The sequence below is a fragment of the Arachis stenosperma genome, chromosome 6 (genome assembly GCF_014773155.1).
Source record: "Arachis stenosperma cultivar V10309 chromosome 6, arast.V10309.gnm1.PFL2, whole genome shotgun sequence".
In the NCBI taxonomy this organism is placed as follows: domain Eukaryota; kingdom Viridiplantae; phylum Streptophyta; class Magnoliopsida; order Fabales; family Fabaceae; genus Arachis; species Arachis stenosperma.
Genome location: NC_080382.1, coordinates 93,298,359 through 93,307,134, shown reverse-complemented (window position 1 = coordinate 93,307,134; position 8,776 = coordinate 93,298,359). Strand labels below are relative to the sequence as shown.

General features: G+C 39.0%; 1 non-coding gene across 1 annotated transcript; it reads left to right on the top strand.

Annotated features, from left to right (window-relative positions):
* The first annotated feature begins 6,675 nt into the window (after positions 1-6,675).
* LOC130938495 (small nucleolar RNA R71) lies at positions 6,676-6,783 on the top strand. The gene has a single exon (XR_009069658.1). It is a non-coding gene; the product is annotated as a small nucleolar RNA R71 (small nucleolar RNA).
* Positions 6,784-8,776: the final 1,993 nt, after the last annotated feature.

Here is an 8,776-nt window from a genome sequence, read left to right as displayed (position 1 = left end):
CTGAATAACAGAGGTGACAAATAAGATGAGGGTAGGCTAACCTTGCCAAGGTAGAGGACTTGTCCGCCACCTTATAATGTTCTTGGGATATAACCTCATGAACTTCTACTTCCTCTCCAATCATGATGCTATGAATCATGATAGCCCGGTCTATGGTAACTTCAGACCGGTTGCTAGTGGAAATGATTGAGCGTTGGATAAACTCCAACCATCCCCTAGCCACGGGCTTGAGGTCATGCCTTCTCAGTTGAACCGGCTTCCCTCTTGAATCTCTCTTCCATTGAGTTCCCTCTTCACAAATGTCTATGAGGACTTGGTCCAACCTTTGATCAAAGTTGACCCTTCTAGTGTAAGGGTGTTCATCTCCTTGCATCATGGGCAAGTTGAATGCCAACCTTACATTTTTCGGACTAAAATCTAAGCATTTCCCCCGAACCATTGTAAGCCAATTCTTTGGGTCCGGGTTCACACTTTGATCATGGTTCTTGGTGATCCATGCATTGGCATAGAACTCTTGAACCATTAAGATTCTGACTTGTTGAATGGGGTTGGTAAGAACTTCCCAACCTCTTCTTCGGATCTCATGTCGGATCTCTGGATATTCACTCTTTTTGAGTTTGAAAGGGACCTCGGGGATCACCTTCTTCATGGCCACAACTTTATAGAAGTGGTCTTGATGCATCCTTGAGATGAATCTCTCCATCTCCCATGACTCGGAGGTGGAAGCTTTTGCCTTCTCTTTCCTCTTTCTAGAGGTTTCTCCGGCCTTAGATGCCATAAATGGTTATGGAAAAACAAAAAGCAATGCTTTTACCACACCAAACTTAGAGGGTTTGCTCGTCCTCGAGCAAAAGAAGAAAGAAGATAGTAGAAGAAGAAGAAATGGAGGAGATGGAGGTGGCTTTGTGGTTCGACCAAAGGGAGAGAGGTAGTGTTTAGGTTGTGTGAAAATGAGGTGGTGAAGATGGGTTTATATAGGAGTGGATAGGGGTGTATGGTTCGGCCATTATGGGTAGGTTTGGGAGGGAAAGTGGTTTGAATTTGAGTGGTGAGGTAGGTGGGGTTTTATGAAGGATGAATGTGAGTAGTGAAGAGAATAGTGGGATTTGATAGGTGAAGGGTTTTTGGGGAAGAGGTGTTGAGGTGATTAGTGAATGGGTGAAGAGAAGAGAGAGAGTGGTGGGGTAGGTGGGGATCCTGTGGGGTCCACAGATCCTGAGGTGTCAAGGATAATTCATCCCTGCACCAAGTGGCGAGCAAAAATGCTCTTGTTGCCAATCCTGGCGTTAAACGCCGGGCTGGTGCCCATTTCTGGCGTTTAACGCCAGCTTCTTGCCTATTCCTGGCATTAAACACCAGTCTGGTGCCCCTTTCTGGCGTTTAAACGCCCAGAATGGTGCCAGACTGGGCGTTAAACGCCCATTTGCTGCCCTTACTGGCGTTTAAACGCCAGCAAGTTTTTCCTCCAGGGTGTGCTATTTTTCTTTCTGTTTTTCATTCTGTTTTTGCTTTTTCAATTGATTTTGTGACTTTCCATGATCATCAACCTATAGAAAACATAAAATAACAAAGGGAAATAGATAAATATAACATTGGGTTGCCTCCCAACAAGCGCTTCTTTAATGTCAGTAGCTTGACAGTGGGCTCTCATGGAGCCTCACAGATGTTCAAAGCAATGTTGGAACCTCCCAACACCAAACTTAGAGTTTGAATGTGGGGGTTCAACACCAAACTTAGAAGTTGGTTGTGGCCTCCCAACACCAAACTTAGAGTTTTACTGTGGGGGCTCTGTTTGACTCTGTTTTGAGAGAAGCTCTTCATGCTTCTTCTCCATGGTAACAGAGGGATATCCTTGAGCCTTAAACACAAAGGATTCTTCATTCACTTGAATGATTAATTCTCCTATGTCAACATCAATCACAGCCTTTGCTGTGGCTAGGAAGGGTCTGCCAAGGATGATGGATTCATCCATGCACTTCCCAGTCTCTAGGACTATAAAATCAGCAGGGATGTAATGGTCTTCAACCTTTACCAGAACATCATCTACAAGTCCATAAGCTTGTTTTCTTGAATTGTCTGCCATCTCTAGTGAGATTCTTGCAGCTTGTACCTCAAAGATCCCTTGCTTCTCCATTACAGAGAGAGGCATGAGGTTTATGCTTGACCCTAGGTCACACAGAGCCTTCTTGAAGGTCATGGTGCCTACTATACAAGGTATTGAGAACTTCCCAGGGTCCTATCTCTTTTGAGGTAATCTCTGCCTAGTCAAGTCATCCTGTTCTTTGGTGAGCAAAGGGGGTTCATCCTCCCAGTTCTCATTACCAAATAACTTGTCATTTAGCTTCATGATTGCTCCAAGGTACTTAGCAACTTGCTCTTCAGTGACATCTTCGTCCTCTTCAGAGGAAGAATACTCATCAGAGCTCATGAATGGCAGAAGTAATTCCAATGGAATCTCTATGGTCTCATTGTGAGCCTCAGATTTCCATGGTTCCTCATTAGGGAACTCATTGGAGGCCAGTGGACGTCCATTGAGGTCTTCCTCATTGGCGATCACTGCCACTTCCTCCTCTCCAAATTCGGCCATGTTGATGGCCTTACACTCTCCTTTTGGATTCTTTTCTGTATTGCTTGGAAGAGTACTATGAGGGAGTTCAGTAACTTTCTTACTCAGCTAACCCACTTGTGCCTCCATGTTTCTAATGGAGGACCTTGTTTCAGTCATGAAACTTTGAGTAGTTTTGATTAGATCAGAGACCATGGTTACTAAGTCAGAGTGGCTCTACTTAGAATTCTCTGTCTGTTGCTGAGAAGATGATGGAAAAGGCTTGCCATTTCTAAACCTGTTTCTTCCACCATTATTATTGTTGAAACCTTGTTGAGGTCTCTATTGATCCTTCCATGAGAGATTTGGATGATTTATCCATGAAGGATTATAGGTGTTTCCATAGGGTTATCCCATGTAATTCACCTCTTCCATTGAAGGGTTCTCAGGATCATAAGCTTCTTCTTCAGATGAAGCGTCCTTAGTACTGCCTGGTGCAGCTTGCATTCCAGACAGACTTTGAGAAATCATATTGACTTTCTGAGTCAATATTTTGTTCTGAGCCAGTATGGCATTCAGAGTATCAATCTCAAGAACTCCTTTCTTCTGATTTGTCCCATTGTTCACAGGATTCCTTTTAGAAGTGTACATGAATTGGTTATTTGCAACCATTTCAATGAGTTCTTGAGCTTCTGCAGGCGTCTTCTTCAGATGAAGAGATCCTCCAGCAGAGCTATCCAATGACATCTTGGACAGTTCAGACAGGCCATCATAGAAGATACCTATGATGCTCCATTTAGAAAGCATATCAGAGGGACACTTTCTGATCAATTGTTTGTATCTTCCCCAAGCTTCATAGAGGGATATCCTTCTGTCTGAAGGTTTGGACTTCCACTCTAAGCTTACTCAATTTTTGAGGTGGAAAGAACTTTGCCAAGAAGGCATTGACTAGCTTTTCCCAAGAGTTCAGGCTTTCTTTAGGTTGTGAGTCCAACCATATCCTAGCTATGTCTCTTACAGCAAAAGGGAATAGCATAAGTCTGTAGACCTCAGGGTCAACCCCATTGGTCTTGACAGTGTCATAGATTTGCAAGAATTCAGCTAAAAACTGATGAGGATCTTCCAATGGAAGTCCATGGAACTTGCAATTCTGTTACATTAGAGAAACTAATTGAGGCTTAAGCTCAAAGTTGTTTGCTCCAATGGTAGGGATAGAGATGCTTAGATCTTGTTCTTATGTATTTTCAACGGTGGAGTTTCTACACACCATAGATTAAGGTGTGGAGCTCTGCTGTACCTCGAGTATTAATGCAATTACTATTGTTCTTCTATTCAATTCAGCCTATTCTTGTTCTAAGATATCACTTGTTCCTCAACTTGATGAATGTGATGATCCGTGACACTCATCATTATTCTCACCTATGAACGTGTGCCTGACAACCACCTCCGTTGTACCTTAGATTGAGTGGATATCTCTTGGATCCCTTAATCGGAATCTTCGTGGTATAAGCTAGAATTGATGGCGGCATTCAAGAGAATCCGGAAGGTCTAAACCTTGTCTGTGGTATTTTGAGTAGGATTCAATGACTGAATGACTGTGACGAGCTTCAAACTCCTGAAGGCTGGGCGTTAGTGACAGACGCAAAAAGAATCAATGGATTCTATTCCAACCTGATTGAGAACCGACAGATGATTAGCCGTGCCGTGACAGGGTGCGTTGAACATTTTCACTGAGAGGACGAGATTGTAGCCACTGACAACGGTGATGCCCAACATACAGCTTGCCATGGAAAGGAGTAAGAAGGATTGGATGAAGACAGTAGGAAAGCAGAGAGACGGAAGGGACAAAGCATCTCCATACGCTTATCTGAAATTCTCACCAATGAATTACATAAGTATGTCTATCCTTGCTTTATGTTTTATTCATAAATCATCCATAACCATTTGAATCCGCCTGACTGAGATTTACAAGGTGACCATAGCTTGCTTCATACCAACAATCTCCGTGGGATCGACCCTTACTCGCGTAAGGTTTATTACTTGGACAACCCAGTGCACTTGCTGGTTAGTTGTGCGAAGTTGTGATAAAGAGTTGAGATTACAATTGAGCGTACCATGTTGGTGGCGCCATTGATGATCACAATTTCGTACACTAGTAACCTATTTCTGGCGTTTTACGCCCAGAATGGTGCCAGATTGGGCGTTAAATGCCCATTTTGCTACCCTTACTGGTGTTGAAATGCCAGTAAGTTCCTCTTCCATGGTGTGCTATTTTTAATGCTATTTTTTATTTTTCTTAAATTTTTGCAATTATTTTTATGACTCCACATGTTCATCAACCTAAAAAAAAGAAAATACATAGATAAATAAAATTGTGTTGCCTCCCAATAAGTGCTTCTTTATTGTCAATAGCTTGACAGTGAGCTCTCATAGAGCCTCACAAATGTTCAGAGCATTGTTGAGACCTCCCAACACCAAACTTAGAGTTTGAATGTGGGGGTTCAACACCAAACTTAGAGTTTGGTTGTGGCCTCCCAACACCAAACTTAGAGTTTGACTATGGGAACTTTGGTTGAGTCTGCAGTGAGAGAAGCTTTTCTTGCTTCCTATCCATGGTTACAGAAGGAGATCCTTGAGTTTTAAATACAAGGTAGTCCTCATTCAGTTGAAGGACCAACTCTCCTCTGTCCACATCAATCACAGCTTTTGCTGTGGCTAGGAAGGGTCTTCCAAGGATGATGGATTCATCCTCATCCTTCCCAGTGTCTAGGATTATGAAATCAGCAGGGATGTAAAGGCCTTTGACCTTAGCTAGCACGTCCTCTACCTGTTCATAAGCCTTTTTCATGGATTTGTCTGCCATTTCTAATGAGAATTTGGCAGCCTATACCTCAAAGATTCCCAGTTTCTCCATTACAGAGAGTGGCATTAAGTTTATGCATGACCCCAGGTCACACAGAGCCTTCTCAAAGGTCATGGTACCTATGGTACAGGGAATCAGAAATTTACCAGGATCCTATTTCTTTTGAGGTAAAGTGTGCTGAACCCAGGTATTTACTTCATTAATGAACAATGGAAGCTCATCCTCCTAAGTCTCATTACCAAATAGCTTGGCATTCAGCTTTATGATTGCTCCTAAAGACTGGACAACTTGCCCTTCAATAATGTCTTCATCTTCTACAGAAGATGAATTGTCATCAGAGCTCATGAATGGTAAAAAGAGGTTCAATGGAATCTTTATGGTCTCTAGGTGAGCCTCAGATTCCTTAGGTTCCTCAATTGGGAACTCCTTTTTGTCCAGAGGACGTCCCATGAGGTCTTCCTCATTGGGATTCATGTCCTCCTCCTCCTCTGTGCATTCGGCCACACCAAGTAAGGTTATGGCCTTACATTCTCTTTTTGAGTTCTCTTCTGTATTGCTTGGGAGAGTACTAGGAGGAGTTTCAGTGACTTTTTTACTCAGCTGGCCCACTTGTGCCTCCAAATTTCTAATGGAGGACCTTTTTTCATTCATGAAACTTAAAGTGGCCTTAGATAGATCAGAGACTATGTTTGCTAAGCTAGAGGGGCTCTGCTCAGAATTCTCTGTCTGTTGCTGAGAGGATGATGGAAAAGGCTTGCTATTGCTAAACATGTTTCTTCCACCATTGTTAAAGCCTTGTTGGGGCTTTTGTTGATCCTTCTATGAGAAATTTGGATGATTTCTCCATGAGGGATTATAGGTGTTTCCATAGGCTTCACCCATATAATTCACCTCTGCCATTGCAAGGTTCTCAGGATCATAGGCTTCTTCTTCAGAAGATGCCTCTTTAGTACTGTTGGATGCATTTTGCAATCCATTCAGACTCTGAAAAATCATGTTGACTTGCTGAGTTAACATTTTGTTCTAGGCCAATATGGCATTCAGAGCATCAATTTCAAGAACTTCCTTCCTCTGATGCGTCCCATTATTCACAGGATTCGTTTCAGAAGTGTACATGAACTGGTTATTTGCAACCATGTCAATGAGTTGCTGAGCTTCTGTAGGCATTTTTTTTCAGGTGAATAGATCCACCTGCAGAATGGTCCAATGACATCTTAGACAATTTAGACAGACCATCATAGAATATATCCAGGATGGTCCATTCTGAAAGCATGTTAGAAGGACACTTTTTGGTCAGTTGCTTGTATCTTTCCCAAGCTTCATAGAGGGATTCACCATCTTTTTATCTGAAGGTTTGAACATCCACTCTAAGCTTGCTCAGCTTTTGAGGAGGAAAGAACTTGGCCAAGAAGGCCGTGACCAGCTTATCCCTAGAGTTTAGGCTATCTTTAGGTTGATAGTCCAACCATATTCTAGCTCTGTCTCTTACAGCAAAAGGGAAAAGCATAAGCCTGTAGACATCGGGATCATCCCCATTGGTCTTAACAGTATCATAGATCTGCAAGAATTCAGTTAAGAACTGAAAAGGATCTTCTGATGGAAGTTCATGAAACTTGCAATTCTATTGCATCAGAGAAACTAATTGAGGCTTTAGCTCAAAATTGTTTACTCCAATGGTAGGGATTGAGATGCTTCTTCCATGTAAGTTAGAATTTGGTGCAGTAAAGTCACCAAGCATCTTCCTTACATTGTTGTTGGGTTCGGCCATGTCTCTTTCTTTTTCGAGATTCTCTGTAAGGTTTTCTCTAGATTGTTGTGCTTTAGCTTCTCTTAGCTTCTTCATCAGAGTCCTTTCAGGTTCAGGATCTGCTTCAACAAGAATATCCTTGTCCTTGCTCCTGCTCATATGAAAAAGAAGATAACAGAAAAGAAAAGGAATCATCTATGTCACAGTATAGAGATTCTTTTATGTGAGTAGAAGAGAAGAAGAATAAGAATGAAGGAGAAGAGAAGTGTTAGTAATTAAATAAATAAATAGAAGAAGATGAGAGGGAGAGAATTTCGAAAATTGTTTTTGAAAAAAGGTTAGTGATTTTCAAAAATTAAGAGAAGAAATAAAATTTAAAATTAAAATTTGAAATAATTAGTTAATTAAAAAGAATTTTGAAAAAGAGGAAGGTGATTTTCAAAAATTAGAGAGAGAAAAGTAGTTAGGTGGTTTTGAAAAAGATAATAATTTTAAAACAAACAAAAAGTCAATTAGTTACTTGAAAAAGATTTGAAAATCAATTTTGAAAAGATAAGAAGTTAGAAAAGATTTTGAAATTGATTTTGGAAAATATATGATTTGAAAAAGATTTGATTGAAAATTTATTTTGAAAAAGATTTGAAAAGGAAATTAAAAAGATTTGATTTTTAAAATTAAAATTGATTACTTGACTAACAAGAAACTAAAAGATATGATTCTAGAATTTAAAGATTGAACCTTTCTTAACAAGAAAGTAACAAACTTCAAATTTTTGAATCAATCACATTAATTGTTAGTAAAGTTTTCGAAAATTATGAAGTAAAGACAAGAAAAAGATTTTGAAAATCAATTTTAAAAAATTTTCGAAAATAATAATAAAAAATGAAAAAAATTTGATTTTTGAAAAAGATTTGAAAAGATAAGATTTTTAAAATTGAAATCTTGACTTGACTAACAAGAAATAACTTATTTTAAAAATTTTTGACTAAGTCAACCCAAAGATTTCGAAAGTTATGAGAGAAATAAGGGAAAGATATTTTTTATTTTTTTGAATTTAATAAGGAGAGAGAAAAACAACTAAATGACTCAAAACATAAAAATTATGAATCAAGACACATGATGCATGCAAGAACACTATGAATGTCAAGATGAACACCAAGAATACTTTGAAGATCATGATGAACATCAAGAACTTATTTTTGAAAAATTTTTAAGAAAGGTAAAACATGCAAGACACCAAACTTAGAGATTTTTCATGTTTAAATACTATGAATTTAAAAATGCATATGAAAAACAATAAAAGACACAAAACAAGAAAATATGAAGATCAAACAAGAAGATTTGTCAAGAACAACTTGAAGATCATGAAGAATGCAATGCATGAATTTTTTTTCGAAAATTTTTAGAAAATTAAAAATAAGCAATTGACACCAAACTTAAAATTTGACTCAAGACTCAAACAAGAAACACAAAATATTTTTGATTTTATGATTTTATTAAATTTTTTTTCTGGATTTTTTGAAAATTATTTTGAAAAGAATGTAAAAAGAAGAAAAATATTTTTGAAAACTTTTTGAAAATAAAATAAAAATTACCTAATCTAAGAAACAAGATGAACCGT